Source organism: Trachurus japonicus, chromosome 20, assembly GCF_045865225.1.
Source record: "Trachurus japonicus isolate A0001 chromosome 20, Traja_1.0".
NCBI lineage: Eukaryota > Metazoa > Chordata > Actinopteri > Carangiformes > Carangidae > Trachurus > Trachurus japonicus.
Genome location: NC_140926.1, coordinates 1277498 through 1303126, shown reverse-complemented (window position 1 = coordinate 1303126; position 25629 = coordinate 1277498). Strand labels below are relative to the sequence as shown.

General features: G+C 42.7%; 1 long non-coding RNA gene across 1 annotated transcript; it reads right to left on the bottom strand.

Moving 5' to 3' along the window:
- Window positions 1-835: 835 nt before the first annotated feature.
- LOC146965802 (uncharacterized) lies at window positions 836-2484 on the bottom strand. The gene is made up of 3 exons (XR_015034513.1): window positions 2236-2484; window positions 1647-1713; window positions 836-1052 (listed from the first exon to the last, which is right to left on the bottom strand). It is a non-coding gene; the product is annotated as an uncharacterized LOC146965802 (long non-coding RNA).
- Between the last annotated feature and the right edge of the window lie 23145 nt (window positions 2485-25629).

The window sequence follows — 25629 nt, the reverse complement described above, 5'->3', positions numbered from 1 at the left end:
TAGATCATTTTCACTTGTTTCAAACTAATTTTCACCTGAAATAAATAGAAAAATCTGCCAGTGAAAGCAAGTTTTCTGTGCTTGTAATAAGAAAGAAAAACTTGCTCCACTATCAGATTTTTCTACTTATTTAAAGGGATAGTTCAACATTTTGTCAAATTGGCCCATTGCCATAATCCCTATAGTCATAGCAGTAGGTTCGTTACCTTTAATTGTCGGTGCAAGCTATTTTTAGAACGGAGGAGCGAAGCGGCGAGCTGCTCAGGGCTATGCTATGGAGGCTAAAGGAATTTCGTGGTTTCCCTCATCATCAAACTCATCAAATACACAACTCAACAACTCCAAAAGGCTGTCGTGGACAAGTTGTGAGCTGCACATTCACCACGCTATGACATAATAACAGAACGTTACCAGACAGAGTTGTTTTCATGCAAAACCGCTGATGCACACTAAAAACTGTTGGGTTGAAAAATAACCCAACCTTAACCCAACTGCTGATCAACATAGGGACAGAACACGCGCTGGGTTGTTTCGACCCAAGTGCTGGGTTCCCCCGTTTAACCCAGAAAGTTGGGTTGTTCATTTGACCCAACTAGTGAGTTAAATTAACTCTATTGCTGGGTTAAAATGACCCATGTGCTGGGTTATATCCTGCCCCATTGCCCTGCTACTTTTACTTTTTTAATTGATAATATTAATAATAAATATTATAAATAATTGATAATCAGATTCTATTATATGACTATCTAATATTAATACAAAATATATTATATCATTATTGTTGCTGTTGTAATTTCCCATAATCATACAAACACACACCATACACACATAGGCCACTGTTAACTTAAATTTATTGGCAGTTTAACAAATTTTACACCAGCACAGGTGCACAGGCTGAATGAACACAAATAGGTAACAATGCTCAGTTTGCAGGTTCTCTCTCACACACACAGATCTTGCAGTAGTGGGTCTGAAGACTTGTCCTCCTCTCCTGTAGATGGATGGAGGAAGCAGAGCTGGCAGGACCTTCAGCACCCTCTCACCTTTAACAACTAAACAAAAGACAAAAGAAAATGCACAAGTTCAATTAACATGAAATAGTTTCTATAACAATTGATATTTCTCAAACAGTAGTTGTTTGACTGGAATACCTGGTAAAAGGAAAATACACACTCCACTCGCTTTTTACACAGCTTGTGCAGCAACACAGCTACGCTGCACGCATTGTCGCTCCCGAGTCAAATTGTTAAGACTAAAAAGTTCAGCGATTGTTTCTCTAACGTAATTTGATATCAGGGCGTTCAGGATGTTTTACTCCGTGAGCCGAATTATCTGTAGCCGTATCCCCCTCTCCCACACCCGATGCTTAAAAGCAGTAAAAGCACGACTAAAGCAGTTTCGTGTTAAAAACCAGTGTTTACTTGACGCTGTTTGGCGGACACAGACAGGCCGTCTGCAGGGCTGGAGCCGAGCTGCTGCTAACCACTGCTCAGCTTGTTTCTCTGATAGCCTCAGAGCCACACGCTCGAGGGGTTTTTAACGTGAGCCGAATTATCCGCAGAGGTCTCCTCTTCTCCACAACACACAGACCCGGTGATTAACACCCGATAAAACGGGAAATAACGCAGTTTGAAGTGAAAACTCACCGTTTCTCCAACGCCGTTCGGCAGACAGCTGGGCTTCACGGAGGGGCTGCGAGTCTCCTGTTTGTCTCTCTGGTAAAAAAAAAAGAAGAGAAAACATAATAATGATAACAATACAGTAATGTTGATAAAGTACAGTCGGTTTAAAACGTTGTGTCCTCCCTCTTAAAGTAATGTTAACGTTACCTTGATTGATCACCCTCAGTTAACCGTTACTCCTGGGTTTAACGGCTCTGCTGGAGCTTGTCAGCTCGTTAACTGTGGCTAGCCTTAGCTACTGCTAACGACAGCTAGCTGCCAGCTACTGTTACACAAATATGAAGATATAAAATGTCCAATGGCACATTACAGCCAGATGAACAATAAACCCGGAGACTACTGCATATTAAATTGCAAAATTCAAAAAGGCTAATGTTATAGAATTGTAAGTTGGCTAACGTTGGCTAGCATCTAGGAAAATCTAGCCTAACTTCCCAGAAAACAACAACAACATTAACCCCCCTTTTGATCCAAGAGTGTGAAATGATATTGAGATCATCATGCTATTACCACAACCGATCAAGACTATAGGAAAATTATTATTTATATTAACCTACCAGAAAATCCTGATGTGTCTGGTCCAACTGCTCACAGAAAGATCCAGAAAGTTCGACAAAGGATGAGCGGGAAAATGAAGAATGACCCAGCAGTTGGGTCAAAGTAACCCAACCGGGTGTTCAGATAGAAATTAACCCTCACAACCCATTTACCCAGCATAAAACAACCCAACTGTGTGTTTACAGTACCCAAAACAACCCAGAATTTTGACCCAGCATGAATAACCCAGCAATGTGTTTACAGAAACAACCCAGCATTTTTTAGTGTGTGCGCGTTGCGTTCAGGGACAGTTTTTCAGCAAGCAGACTCTGTATTTACCCTGTATTTACCTCGAAAACGGCTCCGTTTCGTAACGTTGTGTTATTATCTCATAGCGTGGTGGTTGTGCAGCTCACAACTTGTCCACGAAAGCGTTTTGGAGTTTTGGGATTGTGTATTTGATGAGTTTGATGAGGGAAACCAAGAAATTCCTTTAGCCTCTCTGAGCAGCCTGCCGCTCCGCTCCTCCGTTCTAAAAATAGCTTACACCGACAATTAAAGGTAACGAACCTACTGCTATGACTATAGGGGTTATGGCAATGGGCCAATTTGCCAAAATGTTGAACTATCCCTTTAACCCTCAGATCCTGTTAAAAATCACTAACGTTGTCCTGATAGGGACAAAAAATGTCCCTTTTTTCAAACACACACCACGTCAAAGTAAAAATAGGTATTACAATATTTTTTTTTTTGTTGCTTAGGGTTAGTTGTCTTCTAATGAATGATGTGTAATTAATTTCATCAATATTTTTTATAATTTAACCCTTTCATGGCCTGTTTTAGTGAGGGACCGCTAATATCCGTCATAAAAATGTTGAAAAACTGCAATAAAATAAATATTTTAAAAATAATTTTATTTAGTCCAACTATTATGAGAACAGTCATATGTCTGCCTTTGAACAGGGCCAACATTGATTTGTTTGCTTATAGTTTGCTGGAGCTTTTTTTTCATTTTACCGTTTTACCGTTTTGTGACATGTCGGCTAAAAGGCATGATCAAGGAGTTTCTACCTGCTGCTGCTAACGAGGAGCCACGTCCACGACCACACGGAGGAGGAGAGACACAAGTTGTGAGCTGCACATTCACCACGCTATGAGATAATAACACAACGTTACCACACAGAGTTGTTTTAGAGGGAAATTCATGTAAAACCGCTGATGCACGTTGCCTTCAGGGACAGTTTTTCATCAACAGTCTCTGTATTTCCCTCTAAAACAACTCTGTGTGGTAACGTTGTGTTATTATCTCATAGCGTGGTGAATGTGCAGCTCACAACTTGTCCACCAGAGCGTTGTGGAGTTGTTGGATTCATCTGTAGTTCTCTTCCTTTGTCTCGCTTTGTTTTCTCATCTCTTTTCGTTTATTTATTTAGTGTTGTTATCATTACTACTACTTTTATTTTTACTACTATTTTTTTTAATTTTATTATTTCTACACCTTGCACAAGGTATGTGATTATTATTTCTTGACTGTGCTTCAATTATTTTTTAGATCAAGGTGAGGTCATGTTAGAAGCCTTTCGGGTTTCAGACCTCACCTGCACATTTCTTTTTCATATCTTTCTTACTAGTAAGAGAGATAAGTAAATGTTTTGTTTAATTTTTTATGTGCAAATAAATAAAGTCTAAAGTCTATAAAGTCTTGGATTGTGTATTTGATGAGTTTGATGAGGGAAACCAAGAAATCCCATGAGCCTCCGTAGCGTAGCTCTGAGCAGCTCACAGCTCTGCTCCGCCGTTCTAAAAATAGCATGCACCGACAATTAAAGGTAACAAACCTACTGCTATGACTATAGGGGTTATGGCAATGGGCCAATTTGACAAAATGTTGAACTATCCCTTTAACTACAAAGCAGGCAGAGCTATCACACAAATAAATGAAGTTAAAAAAAATACTTTCATGCCTCAAAATGAGTTTTTTTCTTCTAAAACTGTCTGTTTCTATAAAACATATGGAAATAGGACTAAACTGAGCTCATACACAGTCAATCAGGTGATCACAGAGGCAAAGAAAGTCAAAAACAGGAAACAGAAAAATACATTTAAAAGGTAAGAAATAACAGTACAGACAACAATAGCAAGTAGAATGATTAAAACCATTAAAATGATGTATTGAATTTAGCTAAAACTGATAACTGATAACTGAAACATACTGTACATGTGTGATGCAGATAATTGAACACAGTAAAAAAGAAAAAGAAAACAGCTTTCAGAACCAATTTAGGAAAAAAAACCTCTTTTCTGCTCATAATGTAAACATCTCCATAAATGTGTTGATGCTAATGGAGCCGAGTTAATAGGACGAGGTCGGGAACTGGAGTCACCGCAGGCAGATCAACCCTCCACCGCCTCACACAGACATTACATTACAATAATAATAATAATAATAATAATAATCTCAACAAACAAATTATTGTAACATCATAATCCTCTAAATTGTTTCTTTTTCTTATAGACACAAATGAGGCGACAAACATCCCAGAAGAAAGAAACAACAGAAGAACAAGAGGTTTGTATAAAAAATAAGTGTTTTAACGTGCAGGTGAAAAAATCTCTGCTTTAAATCCTCCTCAGGTTCAGATCACATCAAACCTGTGAAGACCAGAGCTCCACTAGCTGCCATATTTATCATTTATTTATTATATTTATTATATTTTATTTAACACTTTATGCATATTTCATTTCTTTATTCAACACCTCAGCCTAAGAGGAAATCATTTCTGTTCTTTGTTGAGTGACGGACGTGTTTTGATGTAAGAAGTTGAAGAAGAAGTGATTTTGTTGCACGGTGGGCTGCAGCCAGCGAGGTATTTAAATTTTCTTATAGGTGACTGTGTTGTATGTGTCTGTATATTTGTGAAACATGTTTAATCGTGTGTTGTATGTAAACAGTTCGACTGTGGTGGTCGTAATAAAAATCATCTGTAGATTATAATGGGTGTGTAAAATCCGGATTTTTTCTCTTTCCACACTCCTCCTGGACACAATTTACACTCTACACACATGATTTTTTCCAGATTTGTAGACAAACTTTTTCTGTCTCTCACAATGTGCTCAAAAAATCTGAGAGACTTACAGAATTTGAATTGTCAGCCTCTAAGTGCGGCCACGTCTGTCTCTGCTCCTCATTGACTCCAATACAAAGATTTTCTGAGAGAAGCAGAACGGACCGCTGTTTTAAACTTGCATGTTTCTGCAAAATATTTACTGTAGAAACACCAAAATCGTACCAAATCGTTCAAGAAGTCAAACAAATTTTCACTTGAAATAAGTAGAAAAATCTGCCAGTGAAAGCAAGTTGCCCCACTATCAGATTTTTCTACTTATTTCAAGTGAAAATCTGCTTGAAAAAAGTAAAAAAAAGTGTCTAAAAACAAGCTACTTTTTAATGTGATGAGTCTTATTTTAAGTGGAAAGAGATTAGTTTTGACTAGAAATGACATTTTGAGTAGAAATAAGACAAATATTCTTGGTAAGATGTTGACTTTTTGCAGTGCGTGGACCTGGAGGACGGAGAAACGGAGGTGATGAGCGGATCAAGATCAAGAGGCCAGAGGAGAAGAACCGTGCAAATGTTTACCTCTGCATTCGGAGCAGAGAGCGCCGGATAATTAGAATGGCATTTACGTAGCAACCGGGTCCTGGTTGGTTTCCAGCCGGCCGGGCTCGTCCATTCGGCCTTCCTTCCTTCTGGCAGCACATCATTAAATATCAACATCACGACATCAATCTCGGGGGCCGCGGCCGGCGAACTCCGGGGCCAAACAGACGTATCTCCGGCTTCCCTGCATCCGCTTCCCCAAACGAGGAGAAACGGATGCTTCCCGCTAATGTGCAGCTGCCTGACCCCCGACGAGGTCACGTTAACCGCCGCTAGTTAGAGAGCAGAGTGTCAAATGTCTGTCAGAGCAACGAGCTGTCATCTATCTGAGCTTTAATAAGTGACACAACATTGGAGCACTCATAATGTATGGGCCATTAACAGATACATACAGGTATATAATAATATGACAGCTATGATCCCTATCTGCTGTTGTTTCTCTGTTTCTCCTCCTCTAACTCCATCGCCGCACTTGAATTAATGATCCGATCGGGGGGTCAAGCGCAGCCGAACAACCAGAGCAAACACACGTGAGAGCGCGGCTTTAACATTTAAGAGTCAAACATCTGTTTATTCAGCAGCTGCAGGTCAGAGGTTTTAATCTTTAATATAAAAGAGATTAAAAACATTTTTTTGATTGATTTGATTTAAAATAAAATCTCATTTGTTCACTGCAAAAACTCAAAATCTTTCCAAGAATATTTGTCTTATTTCTTGTCAAAATGTCTTCCACTTAAAATAAGACTCATCACCTAAAAATGAACTTGTTTTTAGATCATTTTCACATGTTTCAAGCTAATTTTCAATTGAAATAAGTAGAAAAATCTGCCAGTGAAAGCAAGTTTTTTGTGCTTGTAATAAGGAAGAAAAACTTGCTCCACTATCAGATTTTTCTACTTATTTCAACTGAAAATCTGCTTGAAAGAAGTAAAAAGTGTCTAAAAACAAGCTGCTTTTAATGTGATGAGTCTTATTTTAAGTATAATTAGATTTATTTTGACTAGAAATAAGACAAATATTCTTGGTTCCAGCTTCCCTGCATCCGCTTCCCAAACGAGGTGAAACTGATGCTTCCCGCTAATGTGCAGCCGCCTGACCCCCGACGAGTCCGGTAGGTCGCATTAACCGCCGCTAGTTAGAGAGCAGAGTGTCAAATGTCTGTCAGAGCGACGAGCTGTCATCTATCTGAGCTTTAATAAGTGACACAACATTGGAGCACTCATAATGTATGGGCGGCCATTAACAGATACAGGTATATAATAATATGACAGCTATGATCCCTATCTGCTGTTGTTTCTCTGTTTCTCCTCCTCTAACTCCCTCGCCGCACTTGAATTAATGATCCGATCGGGAGGTCAAACGCAGCCGAGCAACCAGAGCAAACACGTGAGAGCGCGGCTTTAACATTTAAGAGTCAAACATCTGTTTATTCAGCAGCTGCAGGTCAGAGGTTTTAATCTTTAATATAAAGAGATTAAAAACATTTTTTTGATTGATTTGATTTAAAATAAAATCCCATTTGTTCACTGCAAAAACTCAAAATCTTTCCAAGAATATTTGTCTTATTTCTTGTCAAAATGTCTTCCACTTAAAATAAGACTCATCACCTAAAAATTAACTTGTTTTTAGATCATTTTCACTTGTTTCAAGCTAATTTTCCACTTTAAATAAGTAGAAAAATCTGCCAGTGAAAGCAAGTTTTTTGTGCTTGTAATAAGGAAGAAAAACTTGCTCCACTATCAGATTTTTCTACTTATTTCAACTGAAAATCTGCTTGAAAGAAGTAAAAAGTGTCTAAAAACAAGCTGCTTTTAATGTGATGAGTCTTATTTTAAGTATAATTAGATTTATTTTGACTAGAAATAAGACAAATATTCTTGGTTCCAGCTTCCCTGCATCCGCTTCCCAAACGAGGTGAAACTGATGCTTCCCGCTAATGTGCAGCCGCCTGACCCCTGACGAGTCTGGTAGGTCGCATTAACCGCTGCTAGTTAGAGAGCAGAGTGTCAAATGTCTGTCAGAGCGACGAGCTGTCATCTATCTGAGCTTTAATAAGTGACACAACATTGGAGCACTCATAATGTATGGGCCATTAACGGATACAGGTATATAATAATATGACAGCTATGATCCCTATCTGCTGTTGTTTCTCCCTCGCCGCACTTGAATTAATGACGGCGTCGCCCGCTGCTGCTGCTGCTCTCTCCGTGTTATTTATTTAAATGAGTCCTAACCTCTCTCTCCTCCGATCGGATCGGGGGGTCAAACGCAGCCGAGCAACCAGAGCAAACACACGTGAGAGCGCGGCTTTAACATAAGGGCCCGAGTGTGTGTTTTCACATTAATGCAGATGGGCGTATTGATCCCGCGGACGCCGACTCTGGAATGAAGCCGGCGAGTTCAAGCAAAGCTCATTAGACCCCGAGCGAACGACGCAACCGCAACAGAAACACAAACGAAGGAGACGCAACAAAGAGCAGAAACCCCGGTCACGTCCGCGCGCGTGTGTCTGAGCGCTATGGAAATGTTTAGTAACACACACACACACACAGAGAGGATGAATATGAAGCTGCATCTAAAGCCGCGGAGCCACGAGAGAGACTCAGGGGCCGCGGGGCCCGACACCGGGACTGTAGAGAGTAAATGAGAGGAGAGTGTGTGTGTGTGTGAAGGGCAGGTTAAAGAGGGATAGTTCACCCAAAATTGAAATTTCATTGTCTTCTCATGATCTCCTCCCCCTCATGTGGACTAAGGGCTGGGAGAAGTTTCAGAGTCCTCCGTGGCTTCTCTGAGTTACAGGGGGTCTCGACGTAGCAGTGCATGTCCATATGACGGTTGCAAATGGATACCAACTGTCTTCATAACAAAAAGACACACCAAAAAACATCCAGATACCTCCATGCTGCTCGTCTGTAATGTCCCTCTGGTATTGAAGCCCCGACAGGAGAAATTGTTCCGCCGGTTGTGATTTGCACTGACACAGGAAGAGCAGTGAACCGAGACACTGGGAGCTTCCGCTACAAACAAGCTTAAAACACAGACTTATTTAATTTTTTTCAGAACAATTTCTCATGTCGGGGCTTCAACACAAGAGGGACATTACAGACGAGCAGCATGGAGGTATTTGGATGTTTTTTGGTGTGTCTTTTTGGACAAACAAAGTTGGTATCCATTGACAACGGTTGGTATCCATTGACAACCATTATATGGACAAATACTTTCATAAAAAGTGCCTGGTCGAAAAGGAAAAAGTGAATTATTTATATGAATTCCATGTGGTTTTTGTTTCTGTTTGGTTTTGTCTGTGCTCTGATGATTTTGTTTGGTGTCTAAATATGATGATAATGTGTCTTGTAAGCCCTGATAGGCTGGGCGCCTTAATTGGTGCACGACACGTAAATAAATATAAATTCATTCATTCATTCATTCATTCATTCATACTGCTGCATGGACCCCCCTGTAACTCAGAGAAGCCACGGAGGACTCTGAAACTTCTCCCAGCCCTTAGTCCACATGAGGGGGAGGAGATGATGAGTGAAATTTGAATTTTGGGTGAACTATCCCTTTAACACACACACAGACCTACACTGCACTACAGAGGGCCAGAGGGGGGGCTGGATACCGAGACGTTATGTAAATGTGGTGGATGGATTTGTGCACAGAGGGATGATGGGATGTCACCACAGTGTGTGGATCAATGACATTTAAGAGTCAAACATCTGTTTATTCAGCAGCTGCAGGTCAGAAGTTTTAATGTTTCATATAAAAGAGATTTAAAAAAATATATTATCTGGTCTTAAACATTTTATATTCTCAATATTTAAAATAAAATCTCCTTTGTTTCCTTCCTTTCAGAATAAAACACTCAGAGAAATCAAATCCTAAAAGTTGTTGCATGGATGGATGGTGGGTCCAGGTGGTGGTGAGGGGGCGGGGCTTAGTTGTGACATCACAAAGTGACAGGAAGTCCTGACGGCTGGTTTTTAATAAAGGCTCAGTTTCTGAATACAGGCTGTGTGCATTTCTCTGATACTTTCACAGTATTAATATAGAACCTAGAGCTGCTTTATAATCACACTACACATGGACATCTACCTTTATACTGTATGGAGCTTTAATACAAACATCTACCTTTATACTGTATGGAGCTTTAACACAAACATCTACCTTTATACTGTATGGAGCTTTAACACAAACATCTACCTTTATACTGTATGGAGCTTTAACACAAACATCTACCTTTATACTGTATGGAGCTTTAACACAAACATCTACCTTTATACTGTATGGAGCTTTAACACAAACATCTACCTTTATACTGTATGGAGCTTTAACACAAACATCTACCTTTATTCTGAAGGAGCTTTAACACAAACATCTACCTTTATTCTGAAGGAGCTTTAACACAAACATCTACCTTTATACTGTATGGAGCTTTAACACAAACATCTACCTTTATTCTGAAGGAGCTTTAACACAAACATCTACCTTTATTCTGAAGGAGCTTTAACACAAACATCTACCTTTATTCTGAAGGAGCTTTAATACAAACATCTACCTATATACTGTATGGAGCTTTAACACAAACATCTACCTTTATTTTGAAGGAGCTTTAACACAAACATCTACCTTTATTCTGAAGGAGCTTTAATACAAACATCTACCTTTATTTTGAAGGAGCTTTAATACAAACATCTACCTTTATTCTGAAGGAGCTTTAACACAAACATCTACCTTTATACTGTATGGAGCTTTAACACAAACATCTACCTTTATACTGTATGGAGCTTTAATACAAACATCTACCTTTATACTGTATGGAGCTTTAACACAAACATCTACCTTTATACTGTATGGAGCTTTAACACAAACATCTACCTTTATACTGTATGGAGCTTTAACACAAACATCTACCTTTATACTGTATGGAGCTTTAACACAAACATCTACCTTTATACTGTATGGAGCTTTAACACAAACATCTACCTTTATTCTGAAGGTGTCAAGTGGGAGGGTTTTGGACCAGAGTGTGGAGCCGGACTCGGGGGTGCAAGTAATGAAAAGAGTTTATTAACAAAAAATGGTTAGTCCAAAAGTACAAACGAAAAACAACCACCAACTGAGGGGCGAGAACTGAAAAGGTGGTGGCGGCAGGGGACGAGCTGACCCAAGGCACGGTGGACTCCAAAACGTGGCTGTCTGAAAACAGGGAAACAAAAACGGAGGAATTACTAAAAAGTGCTGGCAGGACAGGCAAGACTTACTGAATGAGTGGTGACTACCGCATGGAACGGAATAATCTGGCAGCTGGGTGCACTGGCGAAGGAGCTTTTGAGGAGCTTGATGAAGGTGGAATTGGATGCAGGTGTGCAACCTGGAAGTGGGTCAGCTCCGCCCCCTGTCACCACACACCTAAACGGAGGGAAGAAAAAAAAAGAGAAACACAAGCACAGGCCAACACAAAATCCAAATCAAAACCAAAACCATGACAGTACCCCCCCCTCAACGGACGCCACCTGGCGGCCCACCAGGTTTCCCAGGGCAACGTCGATAAAAGTCCCGAAGGAGAGTCTTGTCCAAAATAAGAGCCCTGCTCACCCATGATCGGTCCTCAGGGCCGTACCCCTCCCAGTCCACGAGATATTGGAAACCACGGCCCCGGCGACGGACATCCAGCAACTGGCGGACCGTGTGTGCAGGGTGCCCATCAATGATACGGGCGGGAGGGGGGGGGTCGGCCGGAGGGCTAAGTGGACTCAGAGCAACGGGCTTCAGAAGAGAGACATGGAAGGCAGGATGGATCTTGAGAGCAGGAGGCAACTTAAGTTTGACCACAGAGGGGTTAATGATCTTGTCAATAGGATATGGACCAATGTACCTGGGGGCGAGTTTCCTGGACTCCACTTGCAGCGGTAAATCTCTAGCTGACAGCCATACCTGTTGACCCACTTGATACTCTGGGGCTGGAGTCCTATGGCGGTCGGCGATGCGGCGATTACGTTCCGTGGTCCGTATGATGGCAGCCCGGGCCTCCTGCCAGACCCGACGGGCACGTCGAAGATGGGCCTGGACCGATGGCACAGCGATCTCAGTCTCTTGACTAGGAAAAAGAGGGGGTTGGAAACCCAGAGAAACCATGAACGGTGACATACCTGTGGCAGAATGGACCAGGGTGTTATGGGCATATTCCACCCATGTCAGATGGGTGGACCAGGAGGCTGGGCGTTGAGCTGCAACACACCTCAGGGATGCCTCCAAATCCTGATTGGCGCGCTCCGTCTGGCCGTTGGTCTGGGGGTGATACCCAGAAGAGAGACTGACAGAGGCCCCCAGCGCCTGGCAGAAAGCCCTCCACACCCGGGAGGTGAACTGGGGGCCCCGGTCTGAAACGATGTCTGAGGGGATCCCATGGAGGCGGAAAACGTGAATCACCAGCAGGTCAGCCGTATCCAATGCTGAGGGGAGCTGCTTCAGAGGAACAAAATGGACTGCCTTGGAGAAACGATCAACAATGGTTAAAATTACCGTATTACCCTCAGATGGTGGTAACCCCGTGACAAAGTCCACAGCAATGTGAGACCAGGGTCGTTGAGGGACAGGTAAGGGACGCAGGAGGCCAGCTGGAGCTCGGTTGGAGGATTTGCTTCGGGCACAGACAGAGCAGGCAGCAACAAACTCCCTGGTGTCAGTGCTCATGGACGGCCACCAGAAGCGCTGTTGAAGGAGGGAAAGCGTCCGGTGATATCCCGGATGACACGCCACCTTGGAGGCGTGCCCCCATTGGAGCACAGGAGACCTCAGGGAGGAGGGAACAAAAAGGCGATCTGGTGGACAGGCATCAGGTGGTGGATGATCTTGGTGGGCCTCCTGGACCACCCTCTCGATCTCCCACCTGGCTGCTCCAACCACACAGGTGGGCGGAAGGATCCTCTCAGCCGGAGTCTCCTCAACCACCGGTGCGAACTGGCGTGACAGGGCATCAGGCTTTGCATTTCGGGACCCAGGGCGGTAGGTGAGGGTGAAGTGGAACCTTCCCAGGAACAGAGCCCACCGGGCCTGACGACTATTGAGCCTACGTGCAGAATGAAGATAAGCCAAGTTCTTATGGTCAGTCCAAACTATGAAAGGATGTACTGCACCTTCCAACCAATGTCTCCACTCCTGCAGGGCCAGCACAACTGCAAGAAGCTCCCTGTTCCCCACATCATAATTCTTCTCTGCAGGTGTCAGACGACGTGAGAAGAACGCACAGGGGTGGAGCCTCTGATCCTCAGGAGAGCGTTGGGAGAGAATGGCCCCAACTCCTGTGTCGGAGGCATCAGCTTCCACGATGAACTGCAAATCTGGGTCTGGATGAATGAGCACAGGAGCAGTGGAGAACATAGTCTTTAAAACATCAAATGCCTCCTGAGCACTAGGAGTCCACAAAAAGGGACGCTTAACTGAGGTGAGTTGAGTTAATGGTATTGCAATCCTACTGTAGTTCCTGATGAACCTCCTGTAAAAATTTGCAAAACCCAAAAACCTTTGGAGCTGTTTTCGGGTCTCTGGAGTTGGCCAGTCCAAAACAGCCTGAATCTTAGTCGGATCGGGTTCCAACTGGCCCTGCCCAACCACATACCCCAGAAACCCAACAGAGGGAGCATGAAACTGGCATTTTTCAGCTTTCACAAACAGTTTGTTTTCTAAAAGTCTCTGGAGAACTGCCCGGACATGACTGACATGCTCCTGCTCACTCTGGGAGAAAATCAAAATGTCATCAATGTAAACAAAAACAAATTTATCAAGCATATCCCGAAGAACATCGTTCATGAGAGCTTGAAAAACTGCGGGCGCATTCGTTAAGCCGAATGGCATTACCTGGTACTCAAAGTGTCCTAAATGAGTGTTAAAGGCAGTCTTCCATTCATCTCCCTTCTTAATCCTTACCAGGTGGTAGGCATTCCGGAGGTCCAGTTTCGTGAACAGGACGGCATCACGCAGGGGAGAGAAAGCAGAGTCAATCAGAGGTAATGGGTACTTGTTTTTAACAGTTATGTCATTCAAAACCTCTGTAGTCGATGCAGGGTCGAAGTGACCCGTCCTTCTTTGCCACAAAAAAGAACCCTGCACCGACTGGAGAAGACGAGGGCCGGATGAGACCCGCTGCCAGAGAGTCATGAATATAGGTCTCCATGGCCTCTCTCTCTGGTCTGGAGATATTGTAGAGCTTCTTGGTCGGAAGGGGGGCGCCTGGCAGCAACTCAATAGCACAATCATAGGGTCTGTGGGGGGGTAAGGACAGGGCCCTATCCTTACTGAAAACAAAACTTAAATCATGATAGGCACTAGGCACCACTGATAAGTCGATGTCCTCCATGGGACTAGGAACCTCAGCTACACTAGCTGGAATAGCAGACTTCAAACAATGAAGGTGACAAAACCTACTCCATGACGTGACAGAAATAGTGGACCAGTCTATAGTGGGGTTATGGAGCCTTAACCACGGTAACCCCAATACCACAGGCGTGGAGGGAGCAGACATGACATGAAATACCACCTCCTCTGTGTGGTTGCCTGACAGTACAAGGGTAATGGGAACAGTGGTATGAGTTACAGAGGAGATCAAGCGGCCATCTAAAGCTAGAACTGACTTGGGTTGGGGTAATTTCACTAGAGGGATGTTGTGTGTGGAAACCAAACCCTCATCCATAAAATTATCATCTGCCCCAGAATCAACTAAAACCTCCACAGAAAGCGAATCTAATGACCGGAGTAGGGTACCTTTAAGCAGAAGACGACTGGTGTGGAGAGGGGATTGAGTCGTGCGGCTCACCAGCGCCCCCCGACCGGTTGGTGAGCCAGCTCTTTTGGCCGGGTAGGGCAGGTTGCCAGATGATGTCCCTCTTGCCCGCAGTAGAGGCACAGACCCAGCTGAAACCGACGCTGTCTCTCTGCTGGTAGCAATCCAGAGCGTCCCAACTGCATAGGCTCCACTGAAGAGTTGGGTGGTGTGGCTTCTCCAGGTGGCTTGCCGGGAACCCTGGCTGTAGACTCCGGAACCACCGGCTGGAGACGATGGCGAAGGCTGGAAGAGTCGGAAACCACCCTCTGCCTCTCAGACCTCTCCCTGCGTCTCTCCCTCAGTCTGTTATCTAATCTAATGGCTAAACTAATAAGTTCCTCTAAGGAACTGGTCTCGTCCCGGACCGCTAACTCATCCTTGATTTCATCAGATAACCCCTTTAAATATATACCTTGGAGCGCCACCTCATTCCACCCACTCTCCCCAGCTAGGATGCGAAAATTCAGAGAATACTGGGATACTGACTCTCTGCCTTGTTTAAGAGATATTAACTGGCTGACTGCCTCCTTGCCTCTCACTGGGTGGTCAAACACTCTCCGCATCTCTTCTGTAAAACTTTCAAAGTCTGAGCACAAGAAAGGGTTGTTCTCTGACATAGCTAGGGTCCATGCTGCAGCTTTATCAGAACACAGACTCATTATAAATGCGACCCGGGACCGATCTGTAGCATAGGTACTAGGCTGTTGGCTGAACACTAAATTACACTGGTGCAAAAAAGTAGCACATGTCCCTAAATCTCCTGTGTACCTGTTGGGGATGGGGATGTAAGGCTCTCGAGGCTGAGGAGGCAGGGTGGCCCCGAACCTGGGGGATGCGGCCCTGGTGCCGGCCGCAGCTGGCGCATCAGATGGCGAACCCAGTCCATGGGCAGCTCCAGCGAGGTTCGAGACTTGCGCTGCCACGTTGTCCAAACGTCCGCCGATCTCCGCCACGTTCGTGGTTAATCGTTGTAGAGTCTCAATTATGTGAGCAAACGCCGACTCATGCTGTCCGAGCAAAACACCATGAGCTGTTATCGCCTTGTTGAAGCGGTCCGACTCCTCTTGGTCCATCTTGGCCAGATTATTCTGTCAAGTGGGAGGGTTTTGGACCAGAGTGTGGAGCCGGACTCGGGGGTGCAAGTAATGAAAAGAGTTTATTAACAAAAAATGGTTAGTCCAAAAGTACAAACGAAAAACAACCACCAACTGAGGGGCGAGAACTGAAAAGGTGGTGGCGGCAGGGGACGAGCTGACCCAAGGCACGGTGGACTCCAAAACGTGGCTGTCTGAAAACAGGGAAACAAAAACGGAGGAATTACTAAAAAGTGCTGGCAGGACAGGCAAGACTTACTGAATGAGTGGTGACTACCGCATGGAACGGAATAATCTGGCAGCTGGGTGCACTGGCGAAGGAGCTTTTGAGGAGCTTGATGAAGGTGGAATTGGATGCAGGTGTGCAACCTGGAAGTGGGTCAGCTCCGCCCCCTGTCACCACACACCTAAACGGAGGGAAGAAAAAAAAAGAGAAACACAAGCACAGGCCAACACAAAATCCAAATCAAAACCAAAACCATGACAGAAGGAGCTTTAACACAAACATCTACCTTTATTCTGAAGGAGCTTTAACACAAACATCTACCTTTATTCTGTATGGAGCTTTAACACAAACATCTACCTTTATTCTGAAGGAGCTTTAACACAAACATCTTATTTATTGTTCTCTGTGTTCATGTCTTAATGTGTTTCTCTGTCTTATTTCCATGTTTTGTCCCTTCATACAGTGACAGTGGGAGGGGCCTGGTCTCTTCTGATTGGTCTGTCCGTCAGTGGCGTTGTGACGTTGTGGCCTTGGCGTCTGTACACTGAGCTTCAAGGTTTCCAGTCTCATTATTGGGGGACGTTTGAGCGCAGCCGTGTGTTTGAAAAGAGCACATCAGTGAATGTTGTTGTCATGGTTTCCTTTGTTGTTGCCTGAAAGAGTCACTCTGATTGGATGTAAAGTTGTAAACGTTGGAGAGGTGACACGAGGACAGAGAACGTTTCACTCACGTTTAAACGACAAAGACAAAGACAAAGGCGTGTGTTTGAAGTTGTGTCCGACTGTTGCTGAATCTCATTCTGTGGAGCATCCTCTCTCTCTCTCTCTCTGCTTTTTAACTGTTGCTATAGTAACACGCCTCTTTAAACTGTGCATAACATTTCAGTTGAACTCGCCCTCGCGGCCTCTGAGTCACTGAACAGACGAGGGGATCTGACTTGTGCTCCGACCTCGGTCATCGTGTGCTGGTTGTTTAATATGAGATTTGACTGAAGCTCAGACAGGAAACAGGAAGTTCTGCAGGAAGGAACCAATCATGTCGACCTGTGGAGACGGGGGGGCGGGGCTTAAATACACCTGAGGACAGACTCTGGGCCTGTCCCAATATGCACACTCGATCACACTTACACACTTGGGCTCTTGGCGTGTGCTTTCATGGGCTTAGTGTCAGTGCGCAAGTTTAAAAGTGATTAAAATAAATATCTCATGTACCAGAGGCAAAGCCAGTAGCAGTGCAACATTATGGGGTTTGTTTTTTTTACATTGTACGACATGGATCCATGATCGTGTAGTTAAACACTCCAGTTAATTGATACCATTTATAGTCTGCACTTGCAAACCCTACATAAGGCGTGTTTCCACTGCAGGAACTTCAGGGTAAGGCCCTGTCCCAATTCTCCCCCTAACCCTAAATATTTGCCCTAACCCTACATTTTGCGCGTTCACGTGTAGGGGTAGGGTGTCCCATTACTCTATGGAGGAAGGGGAAGTGCGATTTTGCCCTTAAAATCAGCCCTCACAATGTAGTGAGGTCCGATGCTTAAAACGAAGTGGAAAATGAAATTACCCGTTGTCACGCCCTATCACCGTTTAGACAAATCTGAAATGCTTGAAGAAACATTACTATTTCTCTCTGTGTGTGTTTTGTGTCGCTATGTGTGGTATTTATTGGGGGAATCACGGTGTCGCGTCAGTGGCTGCAGCTGACAGGGACAGCTGACGGCGGTAGCTAAGCTAACGGTGGTAGCATCAGGACGTCAGCTGTTAAAACCCTCCCGTTGTGGGACACGACATGAAACTACTCCAGTTAGCTCAGTCATGTTGGAACTCAGATATCCGCTGGAGAAAATATTTGTTCATGGAGCGTTTATTGAGTCACTGAGTTATTAAAGTTAAACAGGTAGCTAACCGTTAGCCCGGCTAATCTATGATAACCATGACTAATTACAAAAATTGTTTAGACTGAGATAAACAAACACAGCCAACGCAACAGAGGAACCGCCGGCATTTTTCATGAATGAAAATAGTAGCTATAGCACGCTCCACCGGTATAATTGTAAACATGTGACGTATGTTATCACGTTCGCTACGTTCACTACACTAGTGGTGTCACATTTCCATAGGGAAAGATTTTCTGCCGCTTTCCCTCAACGAGGGGAATATATGGTTGAGGGCACTCAAAACCAAGTGGAAGATTTAAGGGGGAGAAATGGGACAGGGCCTAATTTTACGGGGCCCCGTTGGTGCGTGTTTCCACTGCAGGAACCTCCCCCACAGGGCCGTTTACAGGAACTTTTACAGGGGCCAACGGAGTACCTACTCCAGGGTAGGTACTCCGTTCGGCCCTGAAAAGCTCCTGGGTGGGGCTCGAGGTTAACCCGGCACTGATTGGCTAAAGCTAGAGCAGCTCTGACGCTACAGAAAGCACCAAAACAACCGGCATTTTTAAAAGGGGGAGCAGAAGGGGCATTAGCCTAGCAGACACCGCTGTAAACAACAAGAAAACAGCAGGAAGATGTAGACAAATGGACCGACGATGAGGTGCAGACATTGATGCAGTCTACGGCACCGAGGAGATTCAGAGGGTTTGAGTCATCGCGGCAAAATGAAAATATCAGCGCACCTCGACACACTGGGGATCCATCACGCCACAAAACAATGCTGTGAAAAGTAAAAAAAAAACTCAAGCAGGATAACAATCAACCGCCATGTGCACAAACACACAAACCAGAAACGCGGCTACCGCCTCAGCTCCTTCCATCCTTCTTCTCCGTTGTTGTTATGATTTGTGTGCATGTGCTTGTGACCTGCCTGGGTGGAGTCACGGTCCAAACTGTTGCACGGCGATTAAGCGGCGATGGAAACTCATGACATGGCCGCGGGGTGACCGGGGTCCGACTCTGCAGTGGAAACACGGCCACCGAGAGGACCGAGGGAGAGGACGGTTCCTGTAGAAGTTCCTACCCCCTCCCTTTACCAGGAAACACGGCTGTAGTCAGCAGATCACCTATGAAAAAAGTGCTGTCAATCCATCTGAACAGGAGGGACACATCAACTCCACTCATTTTACTGCCGGCTTGTCAACTGAGTGGAGGGGGCGGGGCTAAAGGCCTGAACCAGGAAGTCAGAGGAGATAGAAACACACGTTGGACTGAGTTCCAGCTGCAGTGACTCTCACAGCGTCTGGACATAATTAGATCTGAACGCTGCTCGAGTCTGTTTCATTCACTCTCTCTGTCTCTGTGTTGGAACTTCAGGGTGAAAACCACCAGGATCTACTTCACTCAGCAGGAAACTACATCAGTATTGACAGATGATTGATCAGCCCCCCCCTCCCCCACCCCCACCCTGCTGTGTTAGAGCTAATAGAGTCGACCTGAGTCCAAACTCACCTGTGACCTGAGCCGTCACTTCACAAGCTGCTGCTTCATGTTCATGTGTCTGAACCCACTGAGGTCTGGACCGGGGGCCACAGCTCCAGACCCTCGTCCACCCAGAGCGTGATCCTCATTTTTATGTTAAAGGGACAGTTCAACATTTTGGCAAATTGGCCCATTGCCATAACCCCTATAGTCATAGCAGTAGGTTCGTTACCTTTAATTGTCGGTGCAAGCTGTTTTTACGCTACGGAGGCTCATGGGATTTCTTGGTTTCCCTCATCAAACTCATCAAATACACAATCCAACAACTCCACAACGCTCTGGTGGACAAGTTGTGAGCTGCACATTCACCACGCTATGAGATAATAACACAACGTTACCACACAGAGTTGTTTTAGAGGGAAATACAGAGACTGTTGATGAAAAACTGTCCCTGAAGGCAACGTGCATCAGTGGTTTTGCATGAATTGAAATAAGACAAATATTCAAGTTTCATCATCATCAACAACGACACACTGCAAAAACTCAAAATCTTACCAAGAATATTTGTCTTATTTCTAGTCAAAACAAATCTCATTCTACTTAAAATAAGACTCGTCACATTAAAAGTAGCTTGTTTTGAGACACTTTTTACTTCTTTCAAGCAGATTTTCACTTAAAATAATCTGATAGTGGAGCAAGTTTTTCTTCCTTATTACAAGCACAAAAAACTTGCTCCACTGGCAGATTTTTCTACTTATTTTGAAACAAGTAAAAACAAGTTATTTTTTAGGTGACGAGTCTCATTTTAAATGAAAAGAGTTTAGTTTTGACTAGAAATGAGACATTTTGACAAGAAATAAGACAAATATTCTTGGAAAGATTTTGAGTTTTTGCAGTGCAGTCACCACCGCCGCTGCTGACAACTAGAGACGGATGGAGAGTTGGAGACTTCCTGTGCCGACTGGTTTCATTCCTGTCGGGTCGACGCTCCGACGCTCCGACGCTCCGACGCTCCGACCGCGAGGGACCGAGGAGAAGACGGAGAAGTGTTTAGCTGAAACGGTGTGAAGCGGCGAGTCGTTTATCAGCCGGACTGTAATGAACAGAAACACTATCTCCCAACTTTCTGTCGGCCGCGCCGCTCGATAGCGTATCTGTCCTCTGTCGCTATCTAGTTAGCGCTGCTCTGAGGGATCGCCCCGTCTGACATTTGGGACTTGTCAGACACGGTGATGGATGATTGAGGAGGGGGGAGGGGGGGTTGGCGTGGTAACACATCTACCTAAAGGGATGCTGAGCTTCCTCCCTCTGCTGCAGATACACCTGCACTCTTCTGTCACGGTTTCACTTTACACACAAACTACACATGGACAGACAGAATCTTTATAATGCACTGATGAATTTTTGGGCCTATTTTGCTTCCTTAACCCTCTATGGTACGCTGCATTATGATGCCAGTGGGGGAAAACATGTTTGGAGTGTTTTTATGTCTCAAAATAGACTAAATAAACATAATCTAAAGACATTTTTAAAAATTATTTATTTTTGGAAGTTTTGGGGATTTGTTTCCTGTAGGCAACATTGTACCATTACGGTTCATCATCTACTGTATTAGAAACACCGACCAGTCTCTGTAGACTTTCACCTTCACTGGCCTCATCCTCATCTTCCTCATCATCATCATAACAGCCTGATGTTTACTTTACTGCATCCAAAATCACATTTATTAAGGATAAAAAACAAAATTATGATGAATTATATGTTTTTGAACATTATATTTACACCTAAACACACACTACCATAGTCTCATAATGCAATATTGATTCCATAATGGTCCACTGTCGCCTCAAGGCAACATTGCAATTTTCTATAATGGTACGTTGTTGCTTTGGGGCAACAGGTGCATTTTAACAAGTTTCCATTATTTAAAATAAAAGTATTTAGTATGAGGGAAAAATATGTCTCTGGTTGATTATAGATGTATTATGTTAGTGTATTAGTGTTATTATATTGAACGGTTCATGTTGGACGACAGAGAAACATAATGGAGAATGAAACGTCAAAATAAAAGCCAGAGGTCAACGTTGCCTTCAAAGTAAAAGCACCATGTACAACAGGAACCTTCATTTAAAGCTTCTTTGGAAAGATTTTCTGACCAGACAAACAAAATCACAGATTAAGACATAATTATTTTATTTTATTTATTTAGAAATCATTTCATATCCTGCAGCCTCATCGATCTATTTTCTCAGTCCACCTTAAAATCTGTGTTCATAGGAAAACAGTGAAAGAATGACACACAAGACACCACACAGCACAGTAACGTCATCTTATTCTTCTCATATTTCACATCAATATTCTGGATAAAAACCGTTGTAATGAAGACGAGGCCACTGATACACACACACACACACGCACACACACACACACACACACACACACTGGCTCCCATGTTGTCTGGTGTAATAGCAGAGCTGCTAGGTCTGGAGAGAAGAGCTTTACCATGCATGGATGATAGGCTCAGTTCTCCATGTTACACTCACAAAGCCAATTCCCCCATGCACCTCCATTTCTCCGACACACACACACACACACAAAAACACACACACACACACACACACACACACACACAGAGAGAGAGAGAGAGAGAGAGCTGTGCTTCCCTGGCTTTCCTTCTCTGATTGCAATTAGTGAATTAGTGAATTATGCACTTGGACTTTGGCCAGCTATGCAGGATTAAATTATTCATAAATGTTAATAGGCACAGCAGAGCTTCTCTCTACCTCTCTCCTTCTCTCCTTCTCTCCTTCATCCCCCCGGTCCTCCTCCTCCTCCTCCCGGTCCCCGGCTCATATAGCTCATAGCCGCAGAGATAATATTGACCTTTTCATTGGGGCATGTTATTAGGAGCTGCTCTCTATTAAAACAAATGATGACATTGTCTGTAAAGCACAATACAATAAGTCATTTCAAAGGGATTAGTGGAGCTGCAGCCGCCGAGAGCCCAGAGAGTCGACTCAATACGGCTTCGCAAAGTCAAACTGGAATGAACAATGATGAATGGAGTAAACAGAGGAGGAGAGACGAGGCAGGGCTGCACTTAGCACCACACACACACACACACACACACACACACACACACACACACACACACACACACACACACAGACACAGGGTGTTTACTACAACAGTGTGTGTTTGCATACACAACCACATTCATGCATTAAATCCGCAGTTTGTCTCTGTCACGTTAACGTTAGGTTTCTCTACACTGATCTGTGTTAGTGTTCACCTGAACTCACCTTTTTTATTTCATTTTATTTTATGTTATGTTATACACACACCCAAAGAAACCAAAACCAAAACCCAAAAGAATAAATGTATACATCTATTTACACAATTGAACTGATAATAGAGGTTATCTTTTCAAATAATCGTACAGAGGTTTTTAGTGATTTGTTACGATGGAGTATTAGGGCCACATTGAGAAAAGAACTTGGAATAAAGAGAATAAAGTCATAATTTTACAAACACATGTCAAATTTTTTTAAAGAATAAAGTCATGTTACAAGAATAAAGTCATAATTTTACAAGAAAAGTGACAAATTTACAAGAATAAAGTCATAATTTTACAAGAATGAAGTCATATTACAAGAATGAAGTCCTATTACAAGAATAAAGTCATAATTTTACAAGAAAAGTAACAATTTTACAATAATAAAGTCATAATTTTACAAGAATGAAGTCCTATTACAGGAATAAAGTCATTAATTTTACAAGAATGAAGTCCTATTACAAGAATGAAGTCCTATTACAAGAATAAAGCCACAATTTTTACAAGAAAAGTAACAATTTTACAAGAATAAAGTCATAATTTTACAACACACACACACAGGGTGTTTACTACAACAGTGTGTGTTTGCATACACAACCACATTCATGCATTAAATCCGCAGTTTGTCTCTGTCACGTTAACGTTAGGTTTCTCTACACTCATCTGTGTTAGTGTTCACCTGAACTCACCTTTTTTATTTCATTTTATTTTATGTTATGTTATACACACACCCAAAGAAACCAAAAAACCAAAGCCAAAACCCAAAAGAATAAATGTATACATCTATTTACACAATTGAATTGAAAATAGAGGTTATCTTTTCAAAGAATCGTACAGGGATTTTTAGTGATTTGTTACGATGGAGTATTAGGGCCACATTGAGAAAATAACTTAGAATATAGAGAATAACGTCATAATTTTACGAATAAATGTCAAGATTTTACAAGAATAAAGTCGTATTACAAGAATAAAGTCATAATTTTACAAAAAAAGTCAAAATTTTACAAGAAAAGTCATAATTTTACAAGAAAAGTCACGATTTTACAAGAAAAAATTTGAATATTGCAAGAATAAAGTCGTCAGTTTACAAGAAAAAAGTCACAGTTTTACAAGAATGAAGTCACGTTACACAAAAAATTCATACATTTACAAGAAAAGTCACAATTTTACAATAATGAAGTCATAATTTTACAAGAATGAAGTCCTATAGTCATAAATTTACAAGAAAAAAGTCATAATTTTACAAGTATGAAGTCACGTTACACGAAAAATTCATACATTTACAAGAAAAGTCACAATTTTACAATAATGAAGTCATAATTTTACAAGAATAAAGTCATATATAAGAATAAAGTCATAATTTTACAAAAAAGTCAACATTTTGCAAGAAAAGTCATAATTTTACAAGAAAAGTCACGATTTTGCAAATAAAAATGTGAATATTACAAGAATAAAGTCATCATTTTACAAGAAAAAGTCACAATTTTACAAGAATGAAGTCACATTACACGAAAAATTCATAATTTTACAAGAAAAGTCACAATTTTACAATAATAAAGTCATAATTTTACAAGAATGAAGTCCTATTACAAGAATAAAGTCATAATTTTACAAGAAAAAAGTCATAATTTTACAAGAATGAAGTCATGTTACACGAAAAACTCATAATTTTACAAATAAAGTCACAATTTTACAATAATAAAGTCATAATTTGACAAGAATAAAGTTATAGTAGTAACCTTGTTTTAGAGTCAAGTTGTTAAAATGAGGCAGTGGAGTGGATTTCGTGAAGTTGTACTTAAGTGTAGGTTTCACAAACAAGGAGATACTTCATCTTTTGGCTCATCACCACGTTGTCGTCACTATCAGGACTTTGAAAAGAATCTGCAAGAAAATGCATCTGTTGTGTGTTGCACTGTCACCTGTTTTGTTTAGACCTACTTCTGTTTTAAGTAGAACAGCAGCTACCGTGTCCACAACAATTACGACTTCTGTCATAACTGTAAATTTCCGACTTTATCTCATGAAATTGCCACTTTTTTCTCGTAAAATACTGACTTTATTCTCAAAGTCTGTTAAAAATAATCTCATCTCAATGTGGCCCTATGACTCCATCGTAATTTGTAAATGTCTAATGTTTTCACAGCTTTTCCGTCTTCCATACCTTGTCGTGTTATAGTGTTTGACTGTAGAGCACCTGAACTCACCTGGTTTTACAGTCACCTGGCTGAAAAACTGCAGAGCTTCAAGGAGTCTGTGAATAAATGATAATATAATATAACATTATGTGATGGTGAAGGTTTTTCTCTCTGTGTTTCTTTAGTTTCCATCCATTTATGAACCATGTTGTTTAGTTTCTCCATTAGTTTCTACATGATGCTGTTGTGTTGTGTGTTCGTCACTTCCTGTTATTGGTGTAAAACATCAGTTTTAGACGTTCAGCTCCATTTGGTTATAAAAGCTCATGAATATTTCCCGCTGCAGCAGCTGCAGCTTGAATCTGTAGATGTTACACCAACAGGCTCTTCTCTTCTCTTCTCTCTCTCTGTCTCTTCTCTTCTCTCTCTCTCTTCTCTCCTCTTCTCTTCTCTTCTCTTCTCTTCTCTTCTCTTCTCTTCTCTTCTTTCCTCTCCTCTCCTCTCCGCTCCTCTCCTCTTCTCTTCTCTTCTCTTCTCTTCTCTTCTCTTCTCTTCTCTCTGCTCTGTCAGACGTGAAACAGACTGATGCTCGTTGTTCACATTGAAAAGCTCCGACAGCTTCACAGCTCAATCATCTGACTCCTGTCAATCAGCCTCAGGTCCCACCGACATCCAGAGGAGGAGGAAGAGGAGGAGGAGGAGGAGGAGGAGGAGGAGGAGGAAGAAGAGACTGACGGCCGGAGAGATTAAAGCAGAAATCCTCGTGTCGAC